A 13622-nucleotide genomic window follows, 5' to 3' on the forward strand; every position below is an offset into this window, starting at 1 on the left:
TTGAGTGTAACATCTGTCTGGAAAACAATTTCATATCGTTGACCAGACCAGATTCTTCAGATAGAAGACGCAATAAAGTTCATGCCTCTATAAGAAAAGGTAGTGACAATTATTTAGTGGCAAATCGTGTTATTTTATCAAAGAAAGTTGTTGTTCCACCGCATTCTGAGAAGTTTGTTCAAGTTCCCTTTGTGGCGGAAAGGAACAAAACCTTTTTACTCAACGCCCCTAAATATGATCAGAAGGGTCTTTCGGTGCCCTATGGGTTGATAAGCACCGATTTTACGGATGATTGCCTCAGTTGTTCAATCGCTCTAAGGAATGAGACTGATAAGTCAATTACCTTAAAAGCAGGTCATGTGATGGGTGATTTGGAAGAGATTGAGCGTGTACTGGGATATCCTGAGAGTTTTGACAGTTCGAATGTGCACCAGTCTTTCTCGGTGTTGAAAGTTGATGTGAACTCTAACGATATTCCTGAACACGTGCGTGATTTGTGGAAACGATCTAGTGAGGATTTGTCTGATGAGCAGTCTCTCAAATTAGGCAATCTTTTGACAAAATATGCCGATGTTTTTTCCAAATCTGAATTTGATATCGGTCATTTTACAAAGATTAAACATAGAATTGATACCAACGAAGCAAAGCCTATTAAACAAAGACTGAGACGCACACCTCTGGGTTTCGAGCAAGAGGAAAAGGCAACATTAGATAAATTGTTAGCCGCTGACATTGTGCAACCCTCTTGTTCCGAATGGGCATCCTCTCCTGTTTTAGTGAGAAAAAAGGACGGCACTTTGAGATATTGCATAGATTTTCGTGCTTTAAATAAAGTGACCGTTAAGGATGTGTATCCACTACCGCAAATAGACGAATGCTTAGATGTTTTAGCGGGCACTCGGTATTTCAGCACTCTTGATATGAACTGTGCTTATTATCAGGTTGAAGTTGAGGAAAGCTCCCGGCCTAAAACCGCTTTTATGACCAAGTACGGTTTGTTTGAGTTTAAGAGACTACCGTTTGGTTTGACTAACAGCCCTGCTACTTTCATGCGAGCAGTCAATTCAGTTCTGCATGGTTTGACGTGGAGACAAGTACTCGCTTACTTGGATGATGTTGTTGTGCTTGGGAACAGTTTTGATGATTCTTTAGCCAATATTGCACTGGTGTTGGATAGATTCAAAGAAAATGGATTGAAATTAAAACCATCCAAGTGTTCATTACTCAAAAGGAGTGTTCTCTATTTGGGTAAATTGGTAGATGAGAATGGCATTGCTCCAAATCCTGACAGTATAAAAGCAGTTCAACGTTGGCCACGTCCAAAATGTAAGAAAGATGTGGAAAGATTTCTTGGTCTAGTTAATTACCATAGAAGTCACATAAAATGTTTTGCTGCTATGTCTGGTATACTGTATGATTTGACCAAAAACAAAAGTGTTTTTAATTGGACTAATGAACACGAAGTTGCATTCAATGACTTGAAACAGGCTTTGGTCCATAGTCCCGTGCTGAGCTTTCCAGACAGTGATGGTTTATTTATTTTAGACACGGACGCCAGTGATACTTGTATTGGAGCTGAGCTCATACAGGTGCAAAATGACACTGAAAAGGTCATTAGTTATGGCAGTTTTTCTCTTACTCCTAGTCAACGTCGTTATTGCACGACTAAAAAGGAGCTTTTAGCAGTAGTCCGATTTACTCGGCAGTACAGGCACTATCTACTTGGTAGAAAGTTTGTAATAAGGACAGATCATTGCAGTTTGACTTGGATCATGCGTTTTAAATTGCTCAATGGTGTTTTAGCAAGGTGGATGGAGGAATTGGCCCAGTATGATTTCGAAATTCAGCACAGATCGGGGAAAAACCACAGTAATGCTGATTCATTGTCACGCATTCCTCTTCAGCACAAAGACTGTAATTACTATGAAGATGGTTGTGATGTGACAAAGTTACCTTGTGGAGGCTGTCATCACTGTACCAGGCTTCATGAAGAATGGGACAGATTTAATAAAGATGTCGATTACATAGGGCCCCTGTCTCTAAGAAGCGTGAAAACTGTTACACCTGCCGTAGACCCACCCAGGGAAAATACTGGGAATGTTGAATTGTTTGCAAAGTATACAGCAAGTCAACTCAGAGAAGCGCAATTAAAAGATCCTCACTTATTAAAGGTGATAGGTTGGATTGAGGAAAATGTAAGTCCTTCTCAAGAGGAGTTGCAACTATGCTCGACAGCTGTGAAATTTTTATGGACAAACTTCAATTTGCTGTCCATGAAAGATGGTGTTTTATATTACAGCAGGTTTGATAAAGGCTTTTTTAACCCTCTTTTGGTATTACCCAAAGAATTTCAACAGGAAGCCTTATCATTGTGTCATGACCCTGTTATTTCAGGTCATCAAGGGATTGCTCGGACTCTTTCTAAGTTGAGACAAAGTGTATTTTGGTATGGAATGACTACCGACTGCAAACTGTATGTCAATTCATGTGTGGCCTGTGAAAAAAATAAAAAAGCAAGCAGGAAATTCAGAGCTGAATTGCAAAATTTCCATGCCGGTGCACCTTTAGAGAGGGTTCACATAGATATTTTAGGACCACTTACTCCCAGTAAAGCAGGGAATAAGTACATTTTAGTTGTAGTGTGTCAATTCACTAAATGGGTGGAAGCGTATCCATTACCGGATCAAACTGCAGATACAATTAGCAAAACATTGGTGAACAATTTCATTGCTAGGTTTGGTTGTCCAACCATCATACATTCCGACATGGGTGCCAATTTTACAAGTGAATTGTTTAGTAATGTTTGCAGTTTACTGTCTATTAACAAAACCCAAACTAGTCCGTACAGGCCGTGTTCAAATGGCGCTGTGGAGCGTCAGAATAGGACTATCATGCAGTGTATACGGTGTTATTTAGAAGGACAGGACAGTAATTGGGATGAACATTTATCTTTAATTACAAGCGCAATCAGAGCGGTCCCTAACAGACAAACAGGTCTGACCCCAAACATGTTGATGTTTGGAAGGGAAACTAGACAGCCCATTGATTTTACGTTTGGTTTAAAATCTTTTAAAGGGGATGTTGAACCAAATAGCTATGTCATGCAATTAAAAGAAAAGCTAGAGAGCGTTCACGAGTTGGCCAGAAAATGTCTCGGCGAGAATTTAAAGACACAAAAAGCGTACTATGACGCAAATGCCAGGCAGACACAATATTGTAAGGGTGACCTAGTGTATAGATATAATAACATGTCAAAACCCGGTCGTTCAAAGAAATTACAGCCTGTATGGCTCGGTCCCTTCAAAATTATTGAGGTGCTTTCTCCAATTTTGTATAAAATAAAAACAAAAAGAAAAGTTGTGGTGGTGCATCATGATCACTTAAAGCCCTGTAAGGGAAGGGGGCCCCTAAAACCCTCAAAAGCTAAATGTGTGACTCCTACTAACATGGGTGATGACCAACCACAAGGTGATGGAACTGTCAAAGATGCTGTTGTTACGAGAAGTGGCCGAACCGTTATACCTCCAATACGTTATTGTTGAGAGGAAGACTCAGAACTAACGAGGTTGTTATTATCATATGTGACAGCGATATCCACTTCTATACGTTCCACCAAGGACAATTAACTGAGATAATGTGACATTTTCTGTGGACTCTATTGACTTTGAACCAAGCATTGACTATGTTTTACATGCATATATTGGCTACATTATACTGAGCCTGTATTCGCATTTAATATTGTATTTATATTAGTGACACAATTATACATTTTCTTTATCAAGGCATTTGTAAAAGTTGTATGTATTCTGAAGTTGTTTGGATGCACAGTACAGTCTTGTGAGTAAAGTGCATGTGTCATGTTGATAATGCAGATTTAGCATAATTAGTAAAGTTCATATGTGCCGTTTATGCAGTAATGCATGCACATTTATATATAAAAAATATGGGACTTGAAAGTATGCACTGTTTAACACAACATGTTACCTTAGTTATAAGGAAATAATGTATTTATATGTGCCGTTAATATGTAATGTATATGCACAATTATTATTTACTATGCACAAAAATAGATCTCATTATCATTAACTGTGCTGATGTAAGGCATACAATACATATAACATTGTCATTTAAAGCAAGGGTTGACTAAGATGCTGTTGATAAAGTGTAATCCGTATGTATGTTAAAGTTATGTCAACAATTGTAATTAATTCACACTTATCTTAATTATCAGTGGTTTATATATAAGCATGTTTTGAAAATATGATGGGGAGGAATGTAGTGTATTAGCTTATGTATCGTTTACGCGTCACGCCAGGTGTCGCATGACAGGTGTCGCATGACACCTGGTACCATGTGACTTGACGCGGGAATCTTGAATGTAATAAAGCAGAACTCACAACACATAGACATATCGTTGACAAAGATGCCCGATGTTTGATAACGGTATTTAAACTGGTATTTACAAATAATAGTACCGGCTAGAGTATCGTACGTCTACATTAATGGAGATATATGTAATAAAGTTTTTTGAGGCCCTAGAAAAATCAGGTTATGTAGATATACATGAACATATCCTTAGTCTAAACAAAATTTATAAGTTGGTTAAGGAGCGACGATTGTAATATCGATAGACAAATTTCATTTTTCAAATATATTTCATATATGGTTAATGAGCACACCAAGAAAATTCTATGGTAAGTAGGACTTGGAATTAAAAAAACTTTTTTTCAAATGGGTATGTCAAATTCAAAGTGAACGTGATTTGAAAGTATAATAGTAACATCAAGGATTTCCCTGCGGTTAATTGCATATTTTTTCTGCATAAACACACCAATAGACATACCCAATACATTTTTTTCATTTGAAAAAAAAAAAAAAAAAAACGTAATAGGGCGCGCCAAATTATCACATTTATGTGGCTTATTTTCAGTATGATTTACTTCTATGAGAAACAATGTCAATAGTATGACAATTACATGGGGGTGGGGGTGGAGGTAACGATGCCGAGAGTAAATTAAACATGCAGAAAGGCAACAATGTGGGGAGTAAGGGCGCGAGTATAGCAGTAATTTTACAAGGGGTGCGGTGATCTATTGGTATAGGGTATCGATGCGCATGATGCAAAAATTACTTAGGGGGTACTAGTATTGGTGCCGGGGAGTACTGACATGACCAGGTGGTATTCTGTACTTATATACGAACTTGAAAGGGTTGGTATGAAATTAAATTTTGTAACTCATTCGAAAACAAAACCCATTTTGTCGAGAAAAAAATCTAACAAATGTATGTCATTTGTTTAGTTGTTATCGTTTGATTCAGGAAGAATAATTGCCTACATTCGAGGGACAAAGTGAGTCGCATAATAATCCGTTTTAATGACTATTATCTGGTGCCATTATTTACTTGCTTAAATGATTCATTCAATACTTGTTGCATTTAGCTCATTTTCAATAAATACCCATGAGGTTAAGAATATTCATGAGTAATGAATTGACTGACCCAAAACCTGCATTTTTATATTACATTTCAGATAATGCAGAGAAGCGTTTCAAAGTGACTGGTGCCATGGCAACAGCAAGGATATACACTGACTCTGACCGATGGAATTTCTGTTGCATAAGCATTGTGACTGCAGAACATGCCTTGAAGGTCTTGCAAGATGTTCTTCAGATAGAACTTAAAACAAAGTATCCCAATCTATTTGACCTCAGCACGGGGTTGTTAAAATGGGTGCTTGGTGATAGAACTGTCGAGACTGTACTGTTTAGATTATCACCAAAGATCTTTAATCGCCATCAACGGGAACAGCTGTATCCCACTGGAAATCCCTCCACATCAGTAACTGTTGCTGACTTAGACATCACACTGACAGTGCTTTTGTTGAGGAACATTACCTTGTTGAACCCTTGTCCTCGGTTGAATGCAAGGGACAACCCCTCTGACACAAACACATCAAAAGAAGCCACCATAGGACGAATTAAAATGTATCGTGATATTGTGTATAATCATGTAAACAAGGCAGCGATCAGCGATGAAGATTTCAAAGCATATTTTTCAAAGCTTAAGTCCAATCTCTTGGTTCTTTTTAGTAGGTTCACAAATGAGGATGATGACGCCATATTGTCTGAAACTCTTGATGCTGCGAGAAACCAGAGCATTCTTAAAAAATGGTACTATTATGACAAAGATGTAAAAGTTGAATTGATGCGGCTGAAATCAACAATGGAGGAAACCCCAAAACTTGGGTTCCATATAGAACAGGTTCAAAGAAGAAATGAAGACACTGTACATGTTCTCAGAGAGGTGAGAAGTGAAACGCAGAGAACACATGATAAACTTAAGAAAATCGGATTGGCATTAGAACAAAGCGCTCCGATTACAGAAGGTACGTATCTTAAACTTTAAGATGTTTGAAATCTTTACACTCAGTAATTCAAATGCCTTTTTGGCTCACGTTTTATTTTCAGGAACGACTGAAGTTCCAACATTTTTTGGATTTAAAGAAGTTTAAAGTAAAATAAAGGTCATTACTTCAAGTAAAAATTCCTGAAAATATTCTAATGCTCAAGCTTGACCACTCATTGCGCTTTGTTTACAGAAGTTCAGGAAAAACTTCGGGTGATTTATGACAATGATCGAGACAGAAGTGAACTTCAGAAAATAACAGGTAATATGTTTTAATAAACACCGAGAACAAGAAAGATGATGCATAAATAGATAAGGATTATCTTATCTACTTCTGATTGACATTGGTTTACATTACATTTTATTTCATTTCATTCTCATGCTACGTTTTTGTTGTACATAAATTTAAGAACAATGTAGTTATATTCTTATGAATTGGATATAATACATATCATTATTTTCTTTTTACTAAACAATGATGAGAAAATTATCAGTTTGGATATATTTGCAGCTGTTATTGTTTATATTGAAATCTTCCAAAGTACAGTGTTATGTATTTCTATCAAACAGTGCTGTCAAGTACGCAAGAGGACCCTGCTGTTCCTTCATCCCAACTCTTTAATCCTTCGTCATCAACAGAAAAAGAAATTACTCAGTCTGCAAAGTCTAGTCCTACAAGTGTTAATATGGGAACTGTTGCAGGTACATGGACAGTTCATCAATGCGTGGATGAGTGAAAGATATTCACACTATTCACAGCCATATAGTGACATTTTTCAAAAGTTCTTTGTTGTCAATATAGTGATAGGAAAGTCACAGTGGGGTTTTTTATACGATATTGATATGATTAGATGCACGTTTTGGATTTTGTTTTATGGATTTAAGTTTTGAAATTAAAGAATGTATGTAATAAGATATTAAATTAATATTAAAAAATGCCTAAAGTGAAAATTTGTGTTTTTGACAAGTGATATATGTGTTGAAGTTGTTACGCTTATTTACCTAAACACAGAAAACGTTTTGTTTCTCTTGCAGCTAGCAAACTCCATACAACCAAACCAGACATCCACTATCAGGTATATTCATATTTTTTAACTCGAAATTTTGATAAAATGATTACAGAAATGAAACGTGCATATTACATGTATTACCAAAACGTAGATATTAAAATACTTCTGTAACCACTTTCTATGACAGATAATATGTTTACATGAGCTTGTTTTTTTATTTATGATTTAATTCAAAATTATATATGTGTGTGTGTGTGTGTGTGTGTGTGTGTGTGTTTGTGTGTGTGTGTGTGTGGATATAAGACTACATGTACATGTATTTGCCTTGAATAAGGACAAATTGGTAAGGGAAGTGGTAAATCATGACATATTTATTATCGGTAGCACATTTTATTTCCTGATATCAGCTTGAATAGATTTTGGATTTATCTCAATTTTGCAGGCATCTGTAATGAGTCTAACACACGAAATCCTGTTGGTACAAGTTCCCCTGCTGATAAAAGATCTACACGTTGGCGACATTATCCTGGACATGGTAGACAGGAGAATCCTTAGAGAACGTAATGCAGAAAAGTTAATGGCTCACAAAACAGAACAAGATCAAGCTTTTGAATTTTTTCGTATTTTAACAAAACTTGGTCCTACTGCATTTGGAACCATGGTTGAAGTGTTGAGAAAATACAAGAAAGAACTCAGAGACCAAATAGCAGAAAAAGCGACTGCTTGCAGTAGTAAAAACCCAACAGCAAATGTCTGCATTGATCACACGAGCCAGATACAGCGCCTTCCCTGGGACCCCAACGACACCATGCACATGGACGACGTCGATGATAACCTGCAGTGGGAACAAGATGAAAGGAAACCTGCAGTTACTAGTTCTGCTCCAATCCATAGATATACATTAATATTTAAATATACCAAACAAGGGAAGGCACCAAAGAGAATATTGGTAAGAGGAAAGGCGGGCATCGGCAAAACCACCTTCACAAAGAAGATGGCAACAGACTGGGCAAATGCCACACTGGGTTTAGGAGAATGTGATGGAGTACTTTCGAAATGCAAACATCTTTTAATGTTAAATCTACGCAGCATTAAGCCTTGTCAAACACGGAAAGGGGCAATTGAATCGCAAATCACTTGTTCTACAGAAAACAGGAAAGCAGTGACAGATGAAATCATGCAAGCTCTCGACTTTGACACTGACTATGTGCTACTGGTCTTGTATGGATATGATGAATATGATAACAACACTTCCAAAGAAATCACAGACATCATTTACCGTGAACGATACCAGGATGTGTGCACCGTCATCACAACACGTCCGCGGAAAGCAGAAGAACTGATGAACAGACGAATAATGGACAGTGCTTGTGAAATCACCGTCCATTTGAATAATCTGGAGTCAAAAAAGCGTCACTTTCTTGATTTTCAGAAGAAGTCATGGTCAATAAGGAACAGTCTAGACTCCATGATGGGAAAGAAGCTGATGTCCTTGGTGAAGATCCCAGTACTGTTGCTGTTCAGGAACTTTCGCCATGTGGCAGGGCTGGAACATTTGAGGCTAGACAGAGTATTCATGCAGGGACCCAGGTGTGTGCCGAGCAGGTGCACGTTCCCTAGGGGCGAAGATAACACAGAATATGAAGCAGTGCATGGACTGAGCCAAGGTGTGAGACAAAACACCATGTTGCCACTCTTCCCATTCACTGGAAATCAACTGGTGCAGTACCGTGGTATCAGCAGTATACTGATTACATTGAATTCAATCAAAGATGGAAAGGGTTGGAGAATATGCTTGTCGGAGAACTTGGAAAGCAAGAACAAGAAGACTTCTTGTCATCATACGCACCAGTCAGATTACACATTGCTATCAAAAATAAGTACACAAGAGTACACAGCAAAAATTGATCTGAAATTTGATAGTCATACAGTGGCATCATCGAAGGGGAACAGGATACAACAGAAAGAAGAGATACAATACAAATGTACGAAAGTTAATGCGGAGGAGAAGGACGATATCTACAGCCAAGTTTTAGCTTTTCTTCACAATGATTTGTTTCAGCTTTCAACAAGCTTCGTCCCAGGAGGGACAAGCATGTTTTTATATCCGGCGCGTCTTCACGAGTTCTTTCGTCAGTCGGCACAAGGCCCACCCTTTCGTAAGGGGGAAGAATACTGCTATGAAGCAGTGCGACTGTCCAGTTTTAAAGACTTGCCCAATTCGGTCCCGGTACCAGCAACGCGACTTGCACGGTCAGGGTTCCATTACACTGGAAACAGTGATGAGGTAGCATGTTTTAGCTGTGGAGGGAGACTTAAGGAGTGGACCTATGGAGACAATCCATTTATGCGACATCGCAATTTCTTCCCAGATTGCCCACTTATGAAAGGAACTGAGACAAAGAATGTTCCCCTGTTCCAAACAGATGATGCTATTTCTAATGGCAACATTGGCACCAATGATGATCCTTTCCCAAACTTAGCAAGGTCTTCACCACGTGATCATAGTGGCAATGCGTCCTTACTACTGTCAAACCAACAGGCACTATCCAGGTCACTGGGCATCAGTTCACTAGAAGTCGCCATCCCGCAGATCTCTCATGCCGGGGTTGCCAGTGGTGTACGCTCTAGGGAGAACACATTTGCCCCCTTAACTCCACCAAATACATCTCATCTGCCTACATGTGTCCCGTCACGGATGAGAAATGAGTCTGATCGCCTAGCAACTTTCGTCAGCTGGCCCAGTGGAGCAGGTGTCCGACCGAGAGACTTGGCAAAAGCTGGTTTCTTCTATCTGGGCACGGAGGACCGGGTTCAATGTGCCTTCTGTGAGGGGGTATTAAGGAACTGGGAACTAGGTATGATTACTTTTTATCGCTATGAACGTGATTCTATATATCCCTGCCTGTTCTGTATAAATGGTTGAAGCAAGAAAAGGGTCACTCATTTGTATGAATATGAAAAGTTCCTAAATTTATCAAAACAATTAAAGCTCTAAACCATTAAAACTGATGCAATATTTCCACGACAGATTAGCTTTAAACATTGATTTGTAACTTAAATGCTGGTTTTAGCAATTTATTCATGGATTTTGGATTTAAAACGCACAATACTCCTCAGCGTAAGAATAATGAAATGGATCACGGACTGTCAGACATTAACATATGTTTTAGGTGACCAACCAACGCAGGAACACCGCAGATATCTTTCCACCTGCCCGTTCGTCCTAGGACTGGAAGTTGGGAATATTCCTCTGGAAGAACCAAGCACAGCTCTTTCTCTTTCTGTGTCAGAATCACAAAGACAAGCTGTGGGAGGCGGCACAACAGGATTAGAGAGTAAGCATGAGATAACAATAAACCTAACACATCCTCATAAACGCTACCGCAAGGACAAAATTTTAAAGACCTAGTTAACCATATTCTTGTGGTGCAATGTAATGTATATTGATACTACTCGAGTCGTGGATCATAGTGCATTACATCTGGAATGCATGTTAATGCATGACACCAACCACGGATATTATATGTCGTTAAACTGTCTTTATTTATCAAGTCGATCCCTAAAACTCTCCTTTCCATGGTTTCACCACATAGATGCCACAACTGGACCAACACTAGGAATACTAACAGGGAGACCTAGACACGAGGGATACGCCATTGAACAGGCAAGAGTTCGGACCTTTGCTAACTGGCCGCCATCTCGTATTCCGCGTCCGGAAACTCTCGCCAGGGCCGGGTTTTTTTACGCCGGTAAGTCCACTTTATATTTGAATGAAATATATTCCTTAAATTATTCTTTATCAATATTTCACATATCCATTGGTGTTGGCAAATTTATTTAAAAAAACGAGACACCTCGATATAATGCATATGCCATAAACTATAACGCCACTTTTTAAAGCACATCAGCATCCCACAATATCAAAGTCACACTATATGTGAAGTATGCACAAATGACAATGTACTTCAACGTGTAATCCACAGCTCTTACGATATTTTTAGATTGTCGTTAATAATAAACTGATCCCTGATGAATAAAAATGGACGAGTTGTAATCTTAATAAGAGGAGTAACAGGACCCATTCAGTTGATGTATTATTTATTTATTTATTTATTTATTTATTGTTAATAACAGGTTTTGGTGACAACGTGAAATGTTTCTTCTGTGACGGAGGACTGAGGAATTGGGAACCTCAAGACGACCCTTGGGTTGAGCATGCGCGTTGGTTCCCGCGTTGTGATTTTGTTCGTCAGTGCAAGGGGGATGTTTTTATACAAATTATTAAGGAAGAAAGTTCGCCAAACAACCCGGTAAGCATATATTTAATCACAACATTTAATATGATGAAGATATAAACAAACTGTTTAAGGTAGATGACGTTTAACGACAAAAAGGAGGGGATTGTCTTTGGGTTGTAAATGGACACACCATGTTAGCAACTGCTATATACTGTAACGGATTTTATGTTGGTACTTCAGTCCGTACAGTATTAAAAGGGATTCGTCATTGTTTTAAAGGTTCAAATCCAAGAAACAAACTGCTGATGTAAAAAGGTTCAAAATGTTTATTAAAATGCAACAAAATGCAATGTGGTAATAATACCCACTCTGATATTCAGTTATTGTCTTTAAGTCCACGTTAAATATGTGTCCTTTGGATATATTCAGTTAATGTCCAGTTTTAGTTCTGCATAAACTTCCAATCGGTGGGAGACTGTGACAGCAGTGGCTCCTCTTCTACCGGCCCACAGCTTCAAGTGCCAACACGGTGCGCAAATTATACATTAACTAAGTTTAAATATTCAGCGCATGAGTCAAATGCACTTAAAGGCACTTTTTTCTGTGTTCACAATAATTTAATTGAAATTTTCATTACAATACCCTCCTCCCTACAAGTCCTGTCCTCAGGGCTTAAGTAACACCAACTTTTTTTTTTTTTTTTTTTTATAAGCAACTGTAAACAATGTGAACAATAACTAATATAACTTCGCTCTAAACAAACAAACAAACAACAAGTTCCAAGGGATAGGTAGTGACATTCACTTCCTCCATTAAACATAGTCTCTGAATCTTCGGGGAGGTCGCCGGTTCCGCCTTGGTCTCCTCGGGAGTGGAGCTAAAGCTGGACTGGGTCACTTTTACTATCTCCTTCACTTACAGGTGGAACTGGATCAATTTGAGATTCACTCGGGCTTTTACTCTTATCATCATTCGACTGTTGACTCGTATCTTCTTCATCAGTAAATGGCACAGGATTAGTTTCAGGAGGCATGTCTATACTTTCGTCATCATACGTCTGGGTCGCTACCGTTTTGTGTCTATCTTCAGGTACAAACCAGGGAGCCACTGCACTTCCACGATATTTCTTGAGACGATCTCCATGTATAATTTTCACGTCGGATCGGGCAGACTTCTGTATTTTATACACAACATCGCTCAACTTATCAACAATAGTGAATGGCCCCACCCATTGGCATTGTAGCTTCGGACTGAGTCCCTTCTTCCTAAGTGGGGAGTACAGCCACACCATGTTTCCAATGCAGAATTTTTCTTCATCTGAACGCAGGTCATAATACTTCTTTTGTCTCTTGGCTGCATGTCCAAGCTCACGTCTGGCTATGTTGAAGGCCTCTTCCATCTTCATCTGCATTTCAACGGAATACTCAAGAGTGGTCTTTTCCTGGTCTACTGGCGAGCCAACCATAACATCTATGGGCAAGTTGATTTCTCTTCCCAACATGAGACGATTTGGAGACAGAGTTGTACTTTCGTGCACAGTCGCTCGGTATGCCATCATTAAGTATGGTATATAACCATCCCAATCTGTCTGATGCTTGGAAGTAAAGATCTTTAACATAACGCCAATCGTCCTGTTAAATCGTTCCACCATACCGTCACTCTGAGGATGATAGGCGGTGGTAGCAGTTTTCTTCACACCCAGGAGTTTGCAAATCTCTCCAAACAGCTTCGACTCAAAGTTCCTTCCTCTGTCGGTGTGTATCTTGCGTGGGGCACCAAATCTGCAGATAAATTCTTCCACCAACTTCTTTGCCACAGTTTCAGTCTCCTGATTTGGAATGGCATAGGCTTCAGTCCATTTGCTGAAATAATCACTAACCACCATGACATACCGATTGTTTGAATCGGTGACATGAAAAGGACCTTTGATGTCTAGTCCAATTCTTTCCATCACAGCACCAACTGC

This window comes from Lingula anatina, chromosome 5, assembly GCF_051362555.1.
Source record: "Lingula anatina isolate TDL-2025a chromosome 5, LinAna3.0, whole genome shotgun sequence".
Classification (NCBI taxonomy): Eukaryota; Metazoa; Brachiopoda; class Lingulata; order Lingulida; family Lingulidae; genus Lingula; species Lingula anatina.